The sequence below is a fragment of the Myodes glareolus genome, chromosome 2 (assembly GCF_982192425.1).
Source record: "Myodes glareolus chromosome 2, mMyoGla1.1, whole genome shotgun sequence".
In the NCBI taxonomy this organism is placed as follows: Eukaryota; Metazoa; Chordata; class Mammalia; order Rodentia; family Cricetidae; genus Myodes; species Myodes glareolus.
This window is the reverse complement of record NC_142027.1, coordinates 117,507,070-117,530,836: the sequence shown is the minus strand read 5'-3', so window position 1 is coordinate 117,530,836 and position 23,767 is coordinate 117,507,070. Positions and strand designations below refer to the sequence as shown.

At 48.9% G+C, this 23,767-nt stretch overlaps 1 protein-coding gene across 8 annotated transcripts in view; it reads right to left on the bottom strand.

Moving 5' to 3' along the window:
• The window catches only part of Rimbp2 (RIMS binding protein 2), a 190,343-nt gene that overhangs the window by 73,935 nt on the left and 92,641 nt on the right, over nt 1-23,767 (bottom strand). For all 8 annotated transcript variants that reach the window (XM_087903610.1, XM_087903611.1, XM_087903607.1 and 5 more), the window contains 2 exons: nt 15,252-15,339; nt 7,729-7,843 (listed from right to left, as the gene is read on the bottom strand). The gene's annotated coding sequence lies outside the window, so the exon portion shown is untranslated. The remainder of the gene's footprint in view (nt 1-7,728; nt 7,844-15,251; nt 15,340-23,767) is intronic.

Here is a 23,767-nt window from a genome sequence, read left to right as displayed (position 1 = left end):
GCAGGACTTTAATTCTTTCTAGTCCCCTGGGCTTATCTTCTATTCTACCCCTATAGGTCCTCCACTTTGTGAGTCTCCTGTGGGTCTCACCACAGTGTGAAATGTTCCTGCAGGACCACAAACTCTTCCCCACCCTCCCTCCTGCTATCTTGGGCCATTGAGCATCTCCTCTTCTGGATGCAGAGTGGGCAAACTGGTAGCCAAGAATCTCACCAAGGGGCTGGCTCTCACTGTCTCACACACGGCATCTGTGGTGGTTTAACTGAGGTGTCCCACATAGTCTTGAGCATTTGAATATTTGGTCCCCAGTTGGTGGCACTGTTTTGGAAGGCTTGGGGTGTGGCCTTATTGGAAGAATGATGTAACCAGAGGTGGACTTTGATAGTGTAAAGACTCTCATCATTTTGAGTTTGGTTTTTCTGATTCACGCATGGGTTCAAGACACAGCCATCATGGACTCCTAAACCCTCTGGAACCATAAACCCAAGTAAAGGCATCATCCTTCTGTAAGTTGCCTTGGTCATGGCATTTTACGACAGAAATAGAGAAGTAACTAATACAGTGTCCACATGGTCACACTGCTGGCTGTCCCTGAACACATAAGGTGAAGGCCCCCTTGAAGGACAACTAATAGCCCTGTTTTCCCCCAGGCAGTATCTGCCCAATGCCATGCCTAGTCCCTAGGGCTTTGTGCTACACAGCGAGAAAACCTTATCTATCAAAAGCAGCACCAATTATACACCATAAGGGGGGAAAAAATCACCATTTTCCAGCCCGCCTATGGCAGGATTTATTTTTAAAGCGGTGGTATTTATAGCGGGATGTCAACACTAACCGTGGTGCTTAGGTTGTCTACAAATGTCAAGGGTGACCTCCTGAGGAACCACACGACTGCCATAGGAGCAGACATGGAGCTAGTTGAGCTATTCCCTCCTCTCCTCCTCAGGGTCCTGCCCTGTTTGAGCAGAGGCATGAAGGAAACATGGCTTCCCTTGGCTGGTCTTCAAGGTAAAGGCCTGGAAAGCCAACTGGGGACTCTTGTTGTACCGTAGTGGCAACGGACTGGGAGCCATGTTTTGTTTGGTTTGTACACGAGCACATGCGTATACAGGTTCTGAGTCTGCATCTTCAGACATGGGAGGGAACACATCCGGCTGTCTGTGTTTCAGTGTGCATGACTTCCTAACCCATCTATGCATCAGGTTTACTCGCCACAGTGAGATAGTCACTAAAGTTCCAGAAATCAGAATCTATTTTCACCACAACTAGGCTAGTATCTCCAACTGGGTGGAAGAACTAGGTAGGGAGTCTGAAGGGTCTCCCTGTGGGCTGCTAGGGTGGTTCATCAGATCAGGGTATGTGCTACCAAGACTAATGACCTGGTTTCAGTCTCTGAAACCCACATGGGAGAAGGAGAGAATCAACTCCCACCGAGTTGTCCTCTGACCTCCACAGGCTCCCGTGGCACACGAGTCCATGCACATACAAACACACATTATACAACAAAGCAAATAAATAAGATGTGAAAATTAAAATAAATCTCTGCTTTTTCAGCCACCCTTTTGCCTGGCATTTCTCTATTCCATCAATTCTCCCAATGGACCCTGAGAACCTAGGATAGTGGAACCATCACTCACAAAATGGAAAAGCTTCCCCCCAACACAATTCACATCCCACATTAGTGGTTCCCAAGCCCCTGTCCTGGGGATAGAGACCAGAAATTGGGGAGGGGAGACAAAGTGAACCAGACTGCCTTCAAATGCCACTTGGGGTACACTAGCCAGCTGTGTGCTCCAGCACAATGAACACGCATCACTGGGCCCTAGTTTTCTTGTTTGCTTCACCAATCAATCAGGAGCCAGTAGGGAAGCGGTATCTAGTGTCTTCTGCTACATTAAATGATCATGGTTAACAGAAAAGCCAGTGAGTGAACGTGGACCTTGGAACAATTAGCCACAGACTGCTGGCAAATGATAGGACATAAGACAGGTGTCCTTCACTTGCTGCACACCAGGGCCACACCACCACACCATAAGGTCATAGGATTCAGACAACCATGACCACCAGACACCTGACAGAGGAGCCATATTGACAGACACAAAGGCCCACCCCTGCCTGCCATCAGCTTCCCAGCATCGGGCTGAATGGGTCAGTTTCTCCTTATGCTCCACTCAGCAGTAAGTGAAGACATCTCCCAGTGGTTGATGAGGCTGTCCCAGCATGAGCCTGGAGTCCTCTGCACTGAGGACTCCGTGGTCACCATGAACTGCTTCTAACACAAAGTGGCCGCTGAGTCCAGTTGTCCATCCCTAGGAGTCCTGTCACAGAGCATGGTCCCTAAATTCAGCAAAAGCTCATGCCCAAGCCCCATAACATCCTAACTCCAGCCTGACTCTTACTGCCACCTCCAGTCACCAGCAGCTTGTGTAGCCTCCACCTCGGGCTCAGACTCTGAACATCACCTCCTCTCCTGAAGGGCACTGCTGCCATCTCCTGACTGGACTGCCTGTCATTCCTGATCCCTGCCTTGTTGTGAAATATTACTTTAACTGGGCAAAGATGTGTCACATTTATTTATACTGTAGAATATCGCTTTAACTGTGTGAAGGATGCGACATGTGTTTCTGCTACCTTAGTTTAACTGTGTAAAGGTGTGTTACTCTTGTTTCTGCTGTGCTTGTTTAATTACGTAAAGATGTGTTGCTGGAACCCCTTGCCTGCCTAAGGCACCTGATTCGTCTAATAAAAAGCTGAATGGCCAATAGCCAGACAGGAGAGGGATGGGTGGGGCTGCAGGGCAGAGAGAATAAGTAGGAGGAGAAATCTAGGCTCCAGAGAGAAGAGAGGAGATAACAAGGGAGATGCCCGTGGCCAGTCAGGCATCCGCCAGACAGACAGACACTGAGTAGGACACATAGAAAGAAAGGGAAAAGCCCTAGGCAAAAGGTAGATAAAGAGAAACAGGTTAATTTAAGTTAAAAGAGCTAGCCGGAAATGAGCCTAAGCTAGGATAAGCATTTATAACTAACAATTCTTTATGTTATGATTTGGGAGCTGGTTGACGACCCAAAGAAGAAGCCTGGTATACTGCTTCCTTTGCCAACCAACAACAACTAGAGTTTGGATCCACTCATTCAGCCCTCAGGAGCATCTATGATAAACAATGTTGAAGATGCCCAGATCCCACTGGACCTAGGCACCTAGTGATGGGATGCTCTCTCCATCCTTTGAGACCTTACCAGCCTGGTACCTGCTTTGGCCTCCAGAATATGGTGTCAGAGGCAGGCTTGTGCCAGATTCAAGCTTGTCCCTGTGGGGACGTGACTGCTCTTACTCTCCTTAGTCCTCCATGCCACTGGTCAGACCTCATACATTGCTGGGGGACAGAGGGCCAGGAGCAAAATAGGAGTTGAACGGCCATCAAAGCATAGCAGTCTGGCCCAGCTGATTCCAGACATGAGCAGTAACCTTGGCTGGACAGTGAAGTCCTCCAGCCAAACCCAGTCATGCTGGGAAGCAGTTTCACCCACCTGGATGGGAGAGCAACAGTGAATGGCTAAACAATTCTTTTAAGCCACCAAGCCTGGGGACAGTCCATCGCGTGGTGACATTATAACATTAGGAAGTAGATTTGGCATCCCAAGACTCTGAGGATAAATCTAACTTCTCAGCCCTCCACACTTCGACATGGGGGTGCTATCCTGTTGATACCTGACGAGACCTCCCTCACTTCACCTCTACGCGTGAAGGTTCCAAGCACATTTCTAAGGTGCATCCCATCACCTTCTCTACCCATGAGTTTTTCTTCAGAGCACCATCACCACCACCCACCACTGAGGAAGACTATGTGCCCCGCCAGCTTGCTATTACAGTGCATGAGTGATGGTCACTACCTAGTGGCGTCTGGGAGTAGCCACACAGTACCCTCCCAGGCCATGCAGGGTACCACTGAGAAATCTTGCTGTGTAGATCCCATGCAGAAATACTGCAATGGTCCTATCCCTTTGACGAGGACACTAGGGACCTGACATTCTCTGACAGAAATGGTGGGTAAACACACAGACTCTTCAAACAAGCTACTGTCCCCAAAGGAATGGACAGCATCTCATGGGTTTTTAAGCAGCATGGACTTGGGGGATGAGAACATCACAGGCTCCCTTCTCTAGTCTCCACCGTTAAGATGCTTTTGGATTCTCCCTGTGTGGTGGCAACCTGACCTGACCCACTCCCCCCAAGTTTTCCTGCTCACGGTTAGAGGGAGCCTCAAGAACCACAGGCTGCCTTGGACTGTCCTTCCCCTAACATAATTCCCTGCCCTGGTGAGTTTTTTGGGTTTTGTTTTAGATTTTCAAGGCAAGGTTTCTCTGTGTAGCTCTGATTGTCCTGGAACTCACTTTGTAGACCAGACTGGCATTGAAGTCATCAGAGATCGGCCTGCCTCTACTGACCCGAGTGCTGGGATTAAAGGCATGTGCCATCACTGCCTGGATCTGGTAAGTTTTTATTGTCAACTTAACCATGGGTCAAGATCTAAGCAGGAGTCTCAACTGAGGGATGGCCCAGCTCAGGCCCTACGTGATGAGAATTGCCTTAATTGTTGGTTGACATGGGAGGCCCCAGCATACCGTGGGCAATGCCACCCCTAGGCAGGTAGTCCTGGTTTGAATAAGGAAGCTAGCTGAGTACAATCCAAAAGAACAAGCCGGTAAGCAGCATTCTTCCATGGTTCCTGCCTGGAGTTCCTGCCCAGATTTCCCCAAAAGAGACTGTGACCTGGAAGTAGAAAATGAAATAAATCCTTTCCCCTCAAGTTGCTTTTGGTCATGGTGTTTATCGTAGCCACAGAAACCAAAATATATGCGCACACATGCATGCGCGTGCACACACACACACACATGCACACACACACACAAAGAAGGGACAGTGTTGCCAAAGAGTGCACCAGGGTGCTCAACCCACAATTCAGGTGGAAAATCCACTCCTGGCTCTAGGGTTTGCCATCCTTAATAAACTACAGCTCCTTTCTCCAAAATGGTGGGATTTATGGAATGGTTCACATCTCTGTTTATATCCAGTCTCCCTGGGTACTTGGAGCCAAGTTAGACTCTGGGAGAAGCCGTGTCTTCCTCAATGGTTCTCTTCCATTTTGTATGTTTTCTTATATTATTGCTGTTGTTACTCTCATTAGTATTCATGTGTGTGCAGGTCTGTGGTGTATGGGTGAGGGTACATGCTTTTGTGGACAGGAGAGGACAATCTTTGAGGGTCCTCTCCTTTCACCACGTGGGTTACAAGAATCAAGCTCGAAAGCAATCTACAGATTCAATGCAATGACCATCAGAATCCCAGCAAAATTCTTCATAGACCTCGAAAGAATGGTATTCAACTTCATATGGAAAAGCAAAAAACCCAGGATAGCCAAAACAATCCTGAACAATAAAGGAACTTCTGGAGGCATCACAATCCCTGACTTCAAACTCTACTACAGAGCTACAGTACTGAAAGCAGCCTGGTATTGGCATAAGAACAGACAGTAGGACCAATGGAACTAAATAGAAGACCCGGATATCAATCCATACATCTTCAAACACCTGATTTTTGACAAAGAAGCAAAGAAAATCAAATGGAAAAAAAGAAAGCATATTTAACAAGTGCTGCTGGCATAACTGGATGTCAACATGTAGAAGAATGAAAATAGATCCATATCTATCACCATGCACAAAATTCAAGTCCAAATGGATCAAAGACCTCAACATAAAGCCAGCCACACTGAACCTTATAGAAAAGAAAGTGGGAAGTACACTTGAACACATTGGCACAGGGAACCACTTCCTAAATATAACCCCAGTACCACAGACACTGAGAGAAACAATTAATAAATGGGACCTCCAGAAACTGAAAAGCTTCTGTAAAGCAAAGGACATGGTCAACAAGACAAAATGACGGCCTGCAGAATAGGAAAAGATCTTCACTAACCCCACATCAGACAGAGGTCTGATCTCCAAAATATACAAAGAAGTCAAGAAATTGGACACCAAACGAACACATAATCCAATAAAAAAAAAAATGGGGTACAGACCTAAACAGAGAACTCTCAACAGATGGATCTAAAATGGCTGAAAGACACTTAAGGAAATAGTCAACATCCTTAGTCATCAGAGAAATGCAAATCAAAACAATGCTGAGATTCCATCTTACACCTGTAAAACTGGCCTGTCTCAGTACTGTCAGCATTTGGTGTGAGACAATCCCTTGCTACTGAGTTCTGGTCTGGATGACAGGAGGTTTGGCATACCACCAGTGGGGCTCTTTCCTATATCAATCAGTGAGCCTCTGGCATCACCAAGTGACTCCTGGGGTCTTCCAAGAATGATCAACTTAAACTGTCCCTCCTGGTCACTTTCACACGTGAGCTCCAGATAGCCAGGATTCAAGGCTCACACTCCATCAGATCTACCAGACACTTTCTTTGTTACCAAAAGAGGTGAGCCGGGGCGGGGGGGCGCAGCTTATGTCCTGAAGAGTTCCTGGTAGGTAGAGATAGCAGCTTTATGATTGACGTGGTACTCTCTCTCATCATTCTGAACTGGAAGCCCACAGAGAAGCCAGCTGCCCAGAGGAGCCTAGACAGGTCTCCATCAAAGTGCTGTGTGGGCATGCATTTCTTATTGTGAGTCTCCAAATGAATTAGCATAAGTGTGGCTGTGAGGGCCACACCAGCAAAAACAATTAAATAAATAAATAAATAAATAAATAAATAAATAAATAAATAAAATAAAAACAGCCAGTAGAGTTGGAGATGATCCACCCTATGTTTCAAACACCATGACCTAAAAGCAAGTTGGGGAAGAAAGGGTTTACTCAGCTTACACTTCCATATTGCTATTCATCATCAAAAGAAGTCAGGTCAGGAACTTAAACAGAGCAGGAGCCTGGAGGCAGGAGCTGATGCAGAGGCCATGGAGGGTGCTGCATACTGGTTTGCTCTTCACGGCTTGCTCAGCCTGCTTTCTTATAGACCCTAGGACACCAGCCCGGGGAGGGCATCACCCATAATGGGATAGCCTACCCCCATCAATCCCTACTTAAGAAAATGCCTACATCTGGATCTTATGGAGGCATTTTCTCAATTGAGGTTCTCTTTCAGGTGACTCTATATTGACAAAACTAGACAGCACAATAACCTTCTAACATCTAGTGGTTAATATGTTTTGAACATCACAAAAGCAGTAACAACAACAAACAACTAAAAAATGCATTCAGTGTCGTTCTGCAACAACAGCTTAGCCATCCGTCCATTACTTGCTGAGGGGGCTCTGCCCACATCACACATTTGTAGGCAGCACTCGGTTGGTCTGATCCACATCAATAGAAAGGATGGTGCTGTTCTAACCATGGCAACAGCAGTGACAGACCCTCCGTTATAAACCTCTGAGAACAATAGGAACCGCACGGAGATTAGGAACCTGGTTTTAGCTACAGCATTCCCATTCCCACCTCCATGGTGCCGAGTTGTGTTTAGCAACCTCAGAGATAGAACACACAGTCAGGATGGCTTCCAGACACATGGTCTTCCACTGTTACATTTACACCAGAGACAGAGTCAATGTGGCCCCGAGAGTCCTCGGTTTTGGAGAGGTTTTCTGAGCCTCTGGGAAAGTAGTCATCACCCCCATCCCGCCCCACCCCATTGTTGCGTGCAGAAGGGTGATCATGAAGCCTTCCTACCTTCAGGACCTGTTCCAAGTTCTCCAGTTTGACTTGGAGCTGGCGTTTCTCCTGCACGGTGAATCAAGCTCTCCTCTCGGGACACCAGGAAGAGCCAGGCATGTTCAGTCTTCACCTGAGAGCAGAAGGACAGGAGACATGGAGGCCATTAGGATCAGTCCAGAATGGAAGGGGTACCCTGCTGGTCCCCTCCAGCACCTGCTCAGGCTCCTCTGGAGCGGTAAAGAGCCTTGGTATTTTCTGGATAGACTGCCTGGAGCTGTTCATACAAGTCAGGGCCACCAGGCACCCAGAGGTGACATCCCTCCTGCCCCCTCACACCTTCACCATACCCAGAGTGATTGGTTCCAGCTTGGAATAAGGCCCACCCTGGTACATGGGCAATACTCTATGCCTTAGATGTAGTCACTGGCTGGGGAAGTCTTGTGACCCTGATAAAAAGGAGAATCTCTTCTCTGGGGACCTTGGAAATGGAGAAGAAGGGCTAGAACTACCACGTCATTTGCCACCACAAGGGAAGAGCGGGTTTTGGATGAAGTCAGTGAGGACACAGGGCCAAGACACGCAGAGGGAAAAGGCTTGAACACTGAGATCCAGCTGTACCTGAAGCTGTTTATCTTTCTATCAAAGTTACTTAGGTCATTCGGAATCATTTTTGGCCCCAGATATCATGAGAATCCTAATGAATAAGAACGTGTTAATTCTGCAAGTACTAATTCTGTCTAAAACCTTTACCCGGTAAATGATGAAATGGATGAAAATGGCATGTGTACACACACACACATACACACAGAAACACACACACACAGACACACATACACAGACACACACACACACACACACATAGACACAGACACACCCTTTTCTGTCTCTCTTATTGTTTCTACAAAAAAGGTCAGGGCATGCTACTGATGCGAACTGAGCTCCTATTAACTCTTAGGGGGAAACAACACATTCCAACCCAAAGGCAGACTTCTAGCTTCCTTCCTTTCTTCCCAAACATTGGAACAGACTGTCACAAAGCTCTGTTTCCCACCTCCAAAGCCCTGGTCATCGCAGAGATTTCATGAACTATGAGACTTTGCTCTACTAGCCAATTCCCCTGACTCCAAGAGAAAGGGGGCAGGCGTGTGACACTCCTGGTGGCTCCAGGGGCTGCTGCAGGGGGTCATGGGGGATGTCTGGTACACAGGGGCTCAAGCAAGTCATCTTGTCACCACCGCAGGCCTCTGGCAACAGTCTCGGAAGAAGATGTCGTCATCTATTTCGGTTAAATGCTCCTCACTCGTGAACCTCAACCCCAGGGCACAGGTTTGCTGGACATAAACTGCCATGTCTTATGTTCCCACTTGTCAAGAGAGTAAAAGGGGGTGGGGGTGGGGGAGGGGCTCTGAGCACTCAGAAGTTGGTCTCATTTGGAGCCCAGTACAGCTTCATGAAATGTTCTCAAACCCAGCCTCTCCCTGCTAGAAACTTCCTAGGGTTTCTATAGAAATCAAAACAAAATCCAAACTCCCCAGGAGTTGGAGCCTCTCTAAGATCTCCCTCTCTTCTGCTGGTTCTGGCCTGGGCTGTCACATGCTGAGGACACCGTGGTCTCCACTCCCTGAACAAATCAAGTCCATTCCCACCCCTGATCTTTGGCACTTAGGGACTCCATTGCCTGTCACGATGTACCCACCCATCCTGCACCGTCCCCATCCCTGTCCAACCCCATTATGGAGCAGAACCCCTCCGACAGACTTCCCTGCCCACAGAAGGTAACGAAAGCCTCATCCGACCACCTGCCTCCACCCACTCCCAATTTGCCACACTCCTTTTCTCCGTGCCTTTGCAGTGTGGGTGATGATCCTGCATGGAAGCTGGCTCTTGTTGACTGTCATTGGAACTGTCCCCAGAAAGCACCCTGTGCTGCTTCAGCTCGTTCCCAGACAGCATCCTCTGTCAGACCTTGTGGGGTCAGTTAGCCAAATCTTATACTGATGGAGACACAACCTACTCCCAGATGGGGTCCAGCCCTCAGGTGGGGTCCTACCCAGCCTCATCCCTATTGCTCTGTGTCTGAAGGCTGTAACCCCAACTTCCAGCATACTCCCACCCCATAGCTATTGACCCTGTCTTGTAACTCCCCATTCTTCATGAGGACCCTGACTCAGTCGTCCCTGTTGCTTTATCAAGGGATGGCACTCAGCTTCACCCAACAGCTAGGACTCAGAAATCCATGGGACACAAGCCCCAGTGACACTGGAGCCCCGTGACAATGACTATTTGAGCACAAAACCATGTGAGAAAGGTTCTGACTGGTCTTCTTCCAGCCACACTGAGGATACAGTGCTCAGAATGGGGAAGCCACTACCCATGCAGGGCAGGGCAGATCAGGACTTGCATTCAGGTCCCCCCCCCGCTAGTTGTTAGCCACCCCCAGGACACTCCTCTCAAGCATCCATGAACACTGCCTTAGTCAGAGACCTGACTCCAATTTCTGCTGGGTAAAGAGGGGGAGGGGCACTGGAGCTGACAGGCCAGAGAAGGGCCCTGTCGGTGGCCATTGGTTTCACTGGAGGGACATAGACCCCTTACCTCTACGTGCAAGCCCTCTTAACCCTGCTGCCACCGCAGGGTCCAGTGAGGAGAAGGGGCCCAACTGGCAAGAGCCCAGGGCACACTAGGAACCTACTATTTTGGCACACAGGTCCCAGCAGAGCCCAGCACATGTGAGGAGGTGAGAAGGGAGGGAAAAAGCAGATGTGTGTCTAAACAAAGGTGTGGGGCTCACAGTCCACATTCCTAGGACCATACAGCACCTCTTAAAACTCTCCACATTGCCGTTGGAGACGTACTTGGCCTAGAATGTTCTCCTGGGAACTGAGCCAAGGTACATCTCGCAAGAGAGGAGTACTCAAAGCAACAAGGCACCCCAGGACAAACAGTACAGGATCCAAATGGCCAAAGGACGAAGCCATGCTGCTCTCCTTTGTCCCAAACATAAAGAAGACTTGAGGTCCCTATATGCATGCAAGTGTCTCTGGAATAAAATGGGAAATAAAAGCAGGGGCGCTTTCCTTTGCTTAGCCTACCAAATTCAAAATCTATGTGTCGTCCCCACAAACCCCTATAACGTTCTCAATTAAACTAATGCCAACATTTTTTTATATTGGCATTCTGTAGTTGGATGTGAACTCTGCCAACAGGGTCACTGGATTTACAGATTGCGGCTCAAGAGTCCTTGGGCTATAGATTAACTGATACGACACCCGGCTTGGGGGCTTGGCACCTCCAGGCTTGCATGCTGCCCCATCAGACAAGTAAAGCTCACTCGGCAACACTAGCCGCCAGGTATCTGCTCGAACACTTCCAGTTCACAGCTGATTCAAGAGGGAGCCACAAGGTGCCTGGCAGGGAGAAGCTCACAACACTTAGCCGTAGCTACCGGATGCAAACGAAGCCTCAAACCTCAACCTGCTACAGGACAGCTGTCCCGCCTGGGGACAGCTCCCAGCTCTGTCTAGCTCAGCCAAGGAAGAAACTAGAATTAGTTTGTGAGATCAGTAAACAGGTGACTTTGCAAGCCTCGGGGTATTGGGGACATTTTCTGTACTGCGTCCCAGATTTCTGGGCTGGATGCTCCTCCACAAGGCTGTCCGTCAGAGGGACTTTGGTGCAGTGTTTAATAGTCTGGACCACATCTGGATCTCAGCTCTGCTCAAGCTTAGGAAGAATGAGGCCACACTTCGCCTCTCTTCCATAATTAATGTTGCTCTCTTCATGGGGGCTACAAAAAAAAAAAAAAAAAAACAGATTTCAACTCCATGCAAGAATGGAAAAGGGAAAGAGCGGACCCCGAAGTCTTCCCAGGAGCCGGGTTTGTATTGACAAGCTCCTGCCTACTGTGAATCAGATGTAGCGTTCACTGTTGTCGTGGGACTTCCCAGCTACTCGAGGACACAAGATGCTGAGCCCACGGGCAAGCTGGTGAGCTGCTGTCTCCTGTGGAAGGCTCTAAGCCTGCAAGCTAGCTCACTCAGAACTGGGAAGAGAACAGAGCCCAGCCAGGCTGGCAAGGGGGTGGGACAGAGCTGGGAACATCTCTACCAGCCTGCTGTTCCTGTCTGGGGCCCCGTGAGTCACCAGGCTCCTCTGACATCCCTACAAAGCAGAAGGGAAGCAGTCTCTTTCGGCACCTAGAAGCCTACTCAAAGGTTTATTTTTTTATACACGTAAGTTTAATTATGTGTATATGTGTCTGTCTGTGTGTGAGAATATATACTTGAGTGCAGGTCCCCCAGATCCCAGAGGTATCAGATGTCCCTTGGAAACTGGGGGGGGGGGCAGGTGTTTTTATGGGTGCTGGGAACGGAACTCAGGTCCTCTACAAGAGCATTAAATACTTTTAACTTCTGGGCCATCTTCCCAGGTCCCTGACAGCCTGTTTAAAAGGGAATGCTGGGAAGGGGCCCATAAGTGACCGGCCTTAAGGAAAACACGAAGCTGAACCACGTCTTACTCTTCAGAAACAGGGTTGTCAAGTGCATCCCAGAGGCTGGGAAAATAGGCTGCTTCGGAGCCAAGACTGTACCTGCTTCTGCGGGAGTGTTGCCTTGACCAGAAACTCACAGAACCATCCCACCAAGGGGGGTGACTTTAAAAGGAGGACTAAAGCTAGCCCATGGACCAGCTTCTCACCAGCTCCCCACCAGCCCTGTCATTCTGTACACAGAGCTTAAAACAAATGTCACCATCAATTGACGTCATTCTTGGGCTGAGAAGGTCACTGAGCCTTCTCCTGTGTGTATCCTTGGTATGTGTGTGTGCTTGAAGAGTTGCTTTGAAGAAGAGAAGCTGGTGGGAGCAGGGGAAAAGGCACTAATGTGAAAACACATTCATTTTCAAAAACAGGAGGGTGGTGTGGCTCAGTAGTAGAAGCTTGTCTGGCATGCACAAGGTCCTTGCCCCAACCCACCCCGCCCGACTTCAAATAAGCAAACAAATAAAAAGTTCAATTGTTCAGTATCCATCATTTTGTTACTGGCTTCCCCTGATGTCCCCCAGGTCCACCCCTGCCCTGGCTCATATTAGAATGGCTTCTCATTATAGAGAGAGCCCAGCCAGGCTGGTGTGGGGGTGGGAAAGGCCTGGGCACACCCCTGCCAGTGTGCTGTTACCGTCTGTACCCTGTGAGTCACCAGGCTCCTCTGACACCCCTACAAAGCGGGGGAGGGGAGGTACACTCACTCAGGGCCCCAAAGCCTGTTTAAAAGGGCAGGAAGAGGAGGCAGCAGAAGCGGACATCTCTGGTCTTTAGGAAGAGTCAAGCCGGGGTACCCGTGAGCTCCTTGTGTGTCTGTTTATCATCGGGTATACATGGGTGCCTTCCAGCTTTGGGTCACTATAAGTTCATACTATGGACACACAAACACAGTTCCAGTGCCCCGCTTTCACTGTCTGTGACAGTGTGAACTGCCAACTTGACAGACTCTAGACTCGCCTGGGAGACGGGCGAGCATACCTATGGGGGAGGAGGGCGAATCTGATTTAGTTAACCGATGTAGGAAAACTCATCTCGATTGTAGCTGGGACTATATTCTCTGGGCAGATCCTGGCCTGTGTAAGATAGAGAGAGTGAGCTGGACCCCAGCATGCCGTCATCCCCTGTTCTCTGCTTCCTGACTGTGGATGTGATGTGACAGCTGCCTCAGACTCCTGCCCCTGTGCCTCCTCTGCAATGGTGGACCGTAAAATAAAGTTGATTTTGTCAGAGTATTTTACCACCGCATCAGTAAGAAGAACTAGCACAGACCCAAGTGGAGCTGCTGGATCACACATAGTCCTAGCTAAATTCTGCAGGGACGTCCAGCCAACTTTCCCCACTGGCTGCCTAGCACCCACCAGCAATGTACAGGGGTCCCTACCCTCACTGACACTGCAATTTCTTGACAGAAAAAAAGGCCCTCCCATTTTTAAGATTTTATTTTTAATTATGCGTTTACAAGTTATAGGGAGGCTGAGCACGTGAGTGCAATGCCCATCAAGACCAGAAGGGGGCGATAGGAGCTCTGGAGCTGGAGTAACGGGCTGTGAGTCAGACAACGGCTGCTGGGAACCAAACTCCGGTCCTCTGAGTTCACACTCTTAATCACTGAGCCATCTCTCTGCTCCCAGAGTTGATTGTTTTTTCTTTTGAGGGTCTTTTACAAACAAGTGCTCTACCGTAGGGCTATCGCCTTAATCCAAAATGTCCGTTTTCAAAATGCTGCTAAGTAGAAAAGCTGGAGCACAGGTACCAACCCGTGAGGGTTCAGCTGTGCCTTGTCATACAGCTGGGTGAAACTGTGACGTCAGAGCTGGGGGTGTGGCCCTTGGGGTGTGGCTCCTGGGGGTGTGGTCCTGGGGGTGTGGCTCCTGGGGGTGTGGCTCTGAGGTAGAGCCCTGGCCTAGCAAACACAAGGTTCAGCTCCCCAAACTGAAAAGAAAAAGAATTTTTCCACCGGGACAGGCTTGTCATTCTGGATCTCAAGAGGCTAAAGCATGAGAAAAACAAGCTCTAGAACCTTCTGATACACATAGTGAGACGCGCACTCTAAAACATCAAAACCCAAAAGGGCTAATCTACTACTCAGCAAATACTGGAGGGATCTCTGCATTCCACATGCCGGCGGCTCAGCGGCGGCGGTGACAGCAAAGACCAGACCAGTGGGGACAGACAGACAGACACAGCAGAGAAGATAGGCCAGACTGAGAGAGGACTGACAGACGAAATGACATAGAAACCAGGTCCCATAGAAGGAGAGCTGAGGCGAGGCAAGCCTTCAGGCTGGCGTGGACAGGAAGCTTCACGGGAAGGCTTTAGGGCTTCAGTGGCTGGGACTTTGGGAAGAGGAGAGGACAGGGCATTCTGAAACCAGAAACTATTTGGAGCTGAGAACAGATCGAGGTTCCAAGTTGCAAAAAAGTTGGGGTGGCTAAAACTTGGTGAATGAGGCAGGAGTGGCAGATACCAAGGTCACACAAGGTCACCAGAACTCCATGTATTTATGGGAGCCACGGGAGAGTGTGCATTGAAGGAGCCAAGATCACTCCATCTGCTACGGGGATCGCGACAGGATGGCAAGCAGGGAGGTAGAGAGCCAAAATAAGAAACCATTTTTGCCTCTGGGTAAGCAAAAAAGAGTATCTGGCATGGATGCCCACAGCTATGGAAGCCAGGTGGAGAGCTAGGGCCTCGCCAGCATCCCCACAGCGTAGCGGAGAAGGGTAGAGTGTGAAGGGCCAGGCAGGATTCAGGATGGATCGTCACACTCCAGTTTGGGCTCCTGACTCCATAGCTGGTAGATGTCTGGGTAGAGGTTCATGTTTGAGAGATGCTGTTGGGTGATTCAACAGGCTTGGGTCTTGGGCCAGTTTGGCTGGGTAGAGTCCATTCATCCCACATGCCCTCCCTTCCCTGGGACTCCTCCTAGATCCTCTTGAGGTATCTACTTATTGGTATTCTATTTACCAAGGTGGGTAAATAGAAGCATTATTACCTGGTCATGGTGCTGGGCCCTCGAGGGAAGGCTTTTCCAGGGGCCTCAGATGATGCTCCCTCTGCACATCAGCCTTCAGTTCACCATTCTGGAAAAGAAGGAAGGAGCATGGTGAGCTAAAGACGGGCCTGGGGACACGAAGTTCCGGTTTGGAGACTAGAGCTAGGTTTGGTGCTGACTCTGAAACCTCAGCCAGGTGGGACCCCCATCTTTCCTTTTCTAAGCCACGCACATGCCAGTCGCAGAATGGGACCAGCGACCTGTACTGTGATGTCATGTGAACACTGAGCTGCTTTGGGCACTGAGGAGGTAAGGCTCGGTCACCCAGTCTTCTAGTGGGTGACCAACTCTTCACCCTATGACATTCCATTCCACTGGGTTCAATGGCTGCAATTGGTATTGCTAGAGGGGAAAACAGTGGGCTGTCTAATTTGAGGCAGGAGACACGACGCCAAGACAGCGCCAGGCGAAGAGAAAGACACGCCACCTGCTTTTCCGCCTATTGCAGTGTTTACAGATCAGTCCAGTCTTGAAGCACCCAGGGACCACTTACAACCTCAGTCCCCAGCAAGGAAAGAGATCGTGGGAAATAGCCCATAGACCAGCCAAGGAAGAGCTGAGTCCTGGGCAGGGATGTCGAACCTGACCAGTGACAGATAGGAAGGAATGGGGGAGGAAGCCAGGTTAAACCTGAGCAGGCTCCGTGACTGAGCAGCAGGTTAGGAGTGTGTCCCTATAAGCACGTGGCTCATCCTCAAAGAAGCCAGAGTTGACACGGGAACGGGTGCTGTGGCTGTGATCTCAAGGTGGCGGCTGAAGTTGCATAGGCTCTGGTGTTCCCTGTGAGAGCAGAGCACACATGCAGTTCTGATGCGTGGCCATTGAAACACCTGGGGACAACTTAGCAAGTGCTCGGCGCTCACCTTATCCTATCGAACCCTTAGACTGCGAGGTGCACCCTAAAAGGCTTCATAGCAACATCATAGGCATCAGGGCTGTCTGCTCAGGAAAATCGGTATCACTCTAGTTAAACTGAGCCCCTCTGAAGTTTAAGCCGTCCTAATTAACAAGCCCTGTTTAAGACGTGCCAAATAAAGACCATTCTGTGCATATATATATATATATATATATATATATATATATATATATATGAGCATAAGGCTTCTATAATGTGTGGGCTTGCAGCCGCAACACGATAAATCTATCTGTACCAGGCAGTGAGGGTGACAACCAAGCTGAGGATCCACAGAAGGACACGGCAGGGAGGACTGGGGATCTGACACACCCTGATACAGGGTTTCCACAGGCTGAGGTCCCGGACACCCCTGTCTGTCACTTAAGTGCATGTGGCTCTCCTCTGTGTCAGAATGGGACCCCTGTGGAGGCGGATCCCACTGGCTGCTGACCGCATCGGAGGGCTCAGTAATTAAGCTCAGTGACACACGCCCACAGCCTCGAGATGGGGAGAGTGTGACTCACTTACTGTCACGACTATGTTGAGGGGTGATTCGGGGAACAGGATCCCTCCTTCCCAGTCTCTTCTGGCCTGGAATAGCATTGCAAAAACAGGCAATCTGGCTTGCGCAGACTTCCTCGCTGCCTCGGAGAGCTAAATCTGTACATGTGTATTTACACATATGTGTACTTGTAGGTAGAAGCCGGAGGATGACTGCAACTGTCACACATCATACATCATCAGCTTGCTTTTTCTAAGGCACCATCTCACACTAAACTGGAGTTTGTTAACGGTCTGGGATGGCCAGCAAAACTAAAGAACCCTCCTGTCTCTACCTCTCTAGAGTACGTAGCTGGCTTTTTTAAAATGCAGGTTCGGGGAATCGAACTTGGATCCTCACCCTTGAACAGCAAACACCCTACCCATTGAGCCATCTGCCTAACCCTTGGACCGCTAACTCTTAAAGTGCTGCATGTAGTTGCAGCCAAAGCCCAGCAAAGGGACAGGGTTCAGGACCACCAGAGTGAGGATGCACAAGAGAAAGCACAGTCATGTGAGACAGTGTGCATGTGAAATCCTAGGGTCAACACTGCACACAGGAAAGCACCATCTCCTTACACCCTGCAGATGGGCACACAGCTATGGATAGCTCCAGGCAAGTGACCAGATGGTCCCAGGACCAGACTTGAGATCTCCTGGGAATGCAATCCTGAAATCTTGGGCCGAAGCGGAAAGTCTAGTAAATAGGTCTTTCTCAAACATTCAGTATTCACTGATACAATAACTCGGAAAAACCTGAATTGATTTTCTGAAGTGTCAAGCAGAATTATAAACAAAAAGAAAGAAATTCCAATGAGGGTAAGGGAGTGAGGTAAGACCTACTTCAGAGTTCAAATCTCAGCCACCTTTGAGGGACAGAGAAACACTACACACGGGCAACTGGACAAAACACAAGAATCTTCTATACGGATGGTGAATGGGATGTGCCCACTTCAGTCAGCTGCAGCACAGCCCCGAGTGTAGAAGCCACAGAGGAAGAAGGGTGCCTGGAGTCCCTGGGGCTGCTGTTCCTTCAACAGCTGTCGCCATGGCTTTCTCTCTCAATTACTCCTGTTTTGATATAAGGCCCAGTGACTCAAAACAAGCATAGTGGATTTATTCCCAAAATAGATGCATCTACAGGTTGGATCAGGCTTGAAAGTGGGAGCCTCTGTTAGAGAAGTCAGGCAGAGGTAGAATCCAAACACTGGCGAGCAAGTGAGGGCACGGAGAGCTACTGGGCAGAAGTTCCCTTTATACAGGGAGAAAGCAGGTGATGCAGGGTGCTGGGGCGGCGCTTTTCATCCGCGCCTGGTGAGGCCATATGCACTACTGTGGGCTGAACTATTCTCTCCAAAGGTATATCTTGGAGCCTCAACATAGCAATATTTTAGACAGAGCTCTTTAGAGATTCATAAGGTTCAATGATGCTATAAGGGTAATACCTCCTTCCCCCTTTTCTTCTTTCCCTTCCATACACATAGACATGTAAAGACAAAGCCTGCTGCAAGCATAAAGGGAACTGAGATCCTATGGAACTAACAAGCTCCTTGACCTTGGAGCTCAGCCTCTGGAGTGTCTGCCATTCTGTGCACCCAGCCTAGGGTTCCCAGACTGGTCTATCACCTTGCCACAGCACTGAGAGGTAAGCTGAGTTTTCCTAGTTCCCCTCATGGGTTCCCCCCAACACATACGTGTTCTAGAAATAGCTCCCATCCCCGGCCTCGTAAGAAAGGGAGACAAGATAGGGCACATCGAAGATTGACAGCTGCAGAAACGCAGGCAGTCATGGGAGGGAGACCTGGGGGAATCTGTCCTTCCTGGGACACATCTGAGTGAGAGACGAATGAGGGAGTCCCTCGGAATAAGGACACAAAGTGGGTGCTTGTGGAAGGTATTGTGGTGCCTCTGTCTCAGGGACCTCACACCACATGTGCCATGGGAAATCCAAATGCCAGACTCCCAGCGGCACTTACAGACCCAGCAGACACTTATCTACTGCTGCAGACAGAACAAAAGGGGATGGTGAAGACTCCAGAGGTGGAGAGATTGCGTTCCTAGCCTCAGAGAGACCCTGACAGCCAGGTGCCCAGAAGGGCTCACGTGTGACTCCATACCAGCTACAGTGACTGAGAAGGCTACTTTCACGCTTTGCTTCCTAAAATCTCCCCAGTCCTCCAAATCTTGGCTATGTCAGCACTGCAGGGTGGTGCCTCTCTTGCTTTATGCAGAATCTAAGGCACAGTTGGGGAGGTGAGTCATTAACAGCCTGAGCAAGAAGCCTCTACATCGCAGGCAACAGTCAGTGTTTGAACCAGGCAGTAGGGATCTCCAGCTCCAGCTCCCTACACCCCGACCTGTTCTTGCCACACACAGTCTCCTGGGTAGCAAGCCCAAACGTGTCTCTAGCCAGAAGGTTCTAGAAGGCTACAGTTAACTCCAGAGCTAGGGTCTTGCAGGCACAGCCTGGGAATGGGGGCTAAGAAGATCTCCGGGGGAAGCTTCATTTCCATGAGATCAAAAATGAACACGTACACACATTCTATGTCACCTTTCCAAACTCCACACAGAGCCGATGCCCTGTAGGATGCCATGAAGTAGGATGCTGAGACGGCTCAAGCAACTGCCACGTTGGCTGTCCAGCTAACAGCCAAGCCAAATCGCAACAGTGATTTGTGAAAAGTGACTATCCATGAGTTTAACCAGAAAGCTCAGCAGGAGCCTGAAAGAAGCCAAGCGCAACCATGTAGACATTCCATTGCAACACTTGTTGTGAGAGGATGTGTGTGAGTGTGCATGCCCATGTGTCCGTGAGTGTGTCCTGTGGGTGTGTATTTATGTGTGCACGCATGTGGGCAGAGAGCATAGAGGTTGACACTGAGCGTCTTTTTTTTTTTTTGAGTCAGAGTCTCAAAAAAAACTAAACCTCATCAACTCAGCTAGGCTGGCTGGCCAGAGAGTGCCTGGGATCCTCCTGCCTCAGCCTCCCCAGTGGTGGGATTGCAGAATCGCTCTGCTGAGTCCAGCTTTGTATACAGGTTCCCGAGAATCCAATTCACCTCCTTACTCTTGCACGGCAAGCGCTTTACCAGCTGAGCCATCTGCCCTGCCCTGACTGCAACATCTTCATCTCCAAAGGGAAACTTGATTTAAGGATCTTAATGACGTACCAAAGGAGTCTGGGTTTGTATTCTGAACTTGGTTAGTGCTGTCCATTTGTTTATGAGTCATCCACTTTGGTTCTGTCATCTGGGAAAAGTGAGACAACAGACTCACTGTCGAGTCTGGACATGTGTAATGACTTACAGATGACAAACAGCAACCTCACCGGGTTCAGCTGGAGACTGTGTCATTACAACACGAAGTCTAGTCTAATATTACCACACAAGAATGGTACCATCGATGATGCAATAAGCCAACACTGGGTGCTTGCTGTCTCATTCTTGCAAGAGATCCCTGGTGTCATTGTCAGCGAGGATGGGGTTGCTAGGGGGTGAAGGGGTCTTGAAGATAGATTAGGAGTAGAGAGATGTGCAGTGCGCAAAGGAATGAGCCATGGAGAGACCAATATCATTCCCAGCTGCATTCTTCACGCCTGTGCTTGGATACACAGATCAGTGTAGCTCTCGCCTCTCATCATGAAGTCTCTTTTTGAAGCAGGTGGGAGACCGTCACAGAAATCCACAGTTGGTCAAAATGCAGAGAACAAACGAGCTGACCTCACCCTCAGTTGCTCATTCTCAGTTGCTGCCTCTCCAACACAACCCTTCCAACCTGAGGCTTAGGAAACAAAAAGGAAGCTGGGGCAGAAAGATCATTAGAGCCAGAGGACCAGGACACGATGCCTACTGTGAGACTTTGTCTTTTATAGGTGACAGGGAAGCTACCTTCATGAAATCTCAATAGTATAGTCACCTAAACAAGACCTGCACAATCACAATGACACCACACAATGACTTGCCAGTGTGGGTGGGGGAATCTCCAAAGGCCCCACCCTTACACCGGTAGATGAAGAGCTACAGGCAATCAATGGCTACAGAGAGAGAGAGAGAGAGAGAGAGAGAGAGAGAGAGAGAGAGAGAGAGAGAGAGAGAGAGAGAGAGAACATCAGTCTTCCCCACGACAAAGCCCCCTGATAGATTATCCAGTCCCAAGTAATGAACACATGTACCTATGGGCAACTCTAAGTGGACTCAGCAAGTTGTATTTATGTAACATACATACACACCAATAATAATTTTTAAAAAGGAGGTCATGAATTTGAGAGGGTGTGGGGAATATGAGAGGAGCAGAAGGGGTGGAAAGTGTGACATAAATACAATACGACACACAAAATTCTCCGAAAACCAAGCAGAGAAATGTTTGCTCTGTCCAGGGTCCTGATCATCTCCAGCCACATCCACCCAGGGGCGTTGACACTATGAGTGCTCGCTAATTTGCGACCCGCAGAATAATCTGGATAATCTCACCTCAAAGAGCCTGGTCTAGAGCTGCTGGTCCCAACCATTCCAAGTGTGATTGGGAGAAAGTCATTTAACCCTTCAATTCTTGGAGATTTTCATGAGATCATTTGACTATGAAATACCATTATGCGACCAAGGGGGCTGCGACCCAAACAACAGTCTGCCTTCCCAGAATGACGGGGAGGGGAGGCAGTTCTAAGTCTCAGTTTCCTTCTACTCTGAGAAAGTCCTCAATAACGTTCTGCAAGTAAAGAAAGCTGGAACCCAGAAGTCATGCATTGTTTAATTCCACTCATATTAAAAATTCACAACAGGTATATGTTTCCATAGAAATAGACTGCAGATAGATGCCAAGAATTCCTTTGAGACTCATGGTGCTTAGCCCCTCTGAGACCCTTGTGCCAGAGAGACCTTCTGGGTAATTTTTCACTCCTTGTGGCCTCAGCATGACCTGTGGACTTAAGAGATGTAATCTCTGCAGGAGATGTGAGCCTGAAGGTTGTCAGCCTGAACGGCACACAAGAACACATAAACTACTCCTAGCTCCTAAAAAGGATTGACAGGTACCTGTAATAAAATAGCCATGAGATAAGACTGCTCAGAACAGAAAGCTAAGAGAAGAAAGGGGGAAATATGTAGAAAATTGTACAGCTAGAATCCCACACCTAAGACACTGGCCTGTTGCTATGTGGTTTGGCTAAGCTCAGAGTTCACTAGCCACTAATACGGGAAGGCAGGAGCATCCATTCTGTCTGTGTTACTGTAAAAGATGGGCCTCCATGGATCTCTCCACAGATCACAAGGCCATGAAAACATTAAGTGACTTTTTTACAAGGTGCTGCTTCTCCCAGAGAGGACTGATTAATGGTTTGGAAATGACGACACTCTCCATTAAGACTCCACCAGCCTTCTTCCCCCTTCTCTCCTTCCAGCCCTGAGCCTCCAGCATTGCCTTGGAAATTCCCAGGGATGGTTGCTTTAGGCACACCAGCGGATGAGGAGGCTGTGTGACCAACTGTCCCTGAGGAGATGATGGGGTGTTGTGTCCCACGTCTGGGCAACAACTCCCGGGTTCCGCCTGGCTGATTCATCCATGCTTGGAGAGAAACGTGAAGATTAAGAAAGAAATAGGCAAGAGACAATTGGTAGAGTCTGCAGAACATCTAGTAAGTACTGAGATTAGCCCTTATTGTGTTTATTTTGTGCTTATTTCGCATGGCCTTTAGGTACCCCAATCCAAACAGGAGGGGGAAGGCAAGAGACTTCTTTACCATGACACGAGGAACAAACAAAGTAATTACCGTCTTAATACCCAAAACATAAAGCAGCCACACCCTAGGTCAAAACATCCTGTTTGTAGCCACACATTGGGTCAAACCTCCTGTCATATAACCCTGAAGGAGCGAGAATAAGTCCAAACTCTCTGACCTTTAGTTCAAGGTGGAACAAATCCATATCTGTGGGCTCCCACAATGGCATATATGATACACGTACGGAAACGTCATCCTTGCTACTAGAGAAAAACTTCATCATCACTCAGAAGGACCCCTTCCCCTCCCCAAGACCAGCTGCTAAGACTGACGGCTAACTGGCTTTCCTTATATTTCCTTATGGTAATCCAACCAAAAATCAATCAATCAATATTTTAAAATGATGTTATAGACAGGTGTGGCAGTTCACCCATGTAATCCCAGCGCCTGGGAGACTGAAGCAGGAGGACTGCCATGAATACGAGGCCATCCTGGGCTACATAATAAGTACCAAGTCTGCAAGGGCTACCTAATAAAACCTTGGGATAGTGATATGACCACCATATGTTAGGTGACAGATGGTATGGGCCAATAGAAAAACAGTGCCTTGGTCTCTCTGATGCAGCTTCCTCCACAAGCCATTCGTAGGACATCTGTCACGTCACAAGGAAAGCCCCTTCCTACTAAATCCACAAGTTCCAGTGCTCAGAGCGATGCCTCCCAATGTCCAGAATGAGAAGAGGTGACCTTGCCTATCTGGACAAGATACAGAAGAGCCATCCGACTTAGGTACAGGCCTGGGTCAGTTTTGAAACTGCCCCTTTTGCGAGCAGGACTTGGGTGGAGAAAAAGGCAATATTGAGCATGCAAGCTCCATTCCAGCTAGCTGGAAGCATCGCAAACAAACATGCAGTTCTTTCCTCCTGCAGGGTCACTGGGCTCGCTCTGAAAGCTGACGTAAGCATACCCATAGAAACCTGATGAGAAACAGCTCCCTGAGTCCACCCCTCGGCCCGGGGAGTGAAGGCCTCCGGCGTGGCAGCAGGTGACGGCTTATGGCCCACATCCATTAAGTGTTTTCAAGGCTTAGAGATTGTGACCAACATTTAAAAAATAAGAAATGTAATGGGAAAATAAGGATTAATATTTTCTGGCAAAGAAAAATAAATAAATACCAGCTGAAGATCTGCCAATACTGTCTGTGTTTCCAGACAATTAGCGGTAAACACCCATGTGTTTGTCGTTTGGACCTAATTGTCTATTACAGGCTTCCTCCTGAGACTGTAGCTCAGAGAGGCTATAAGGCAT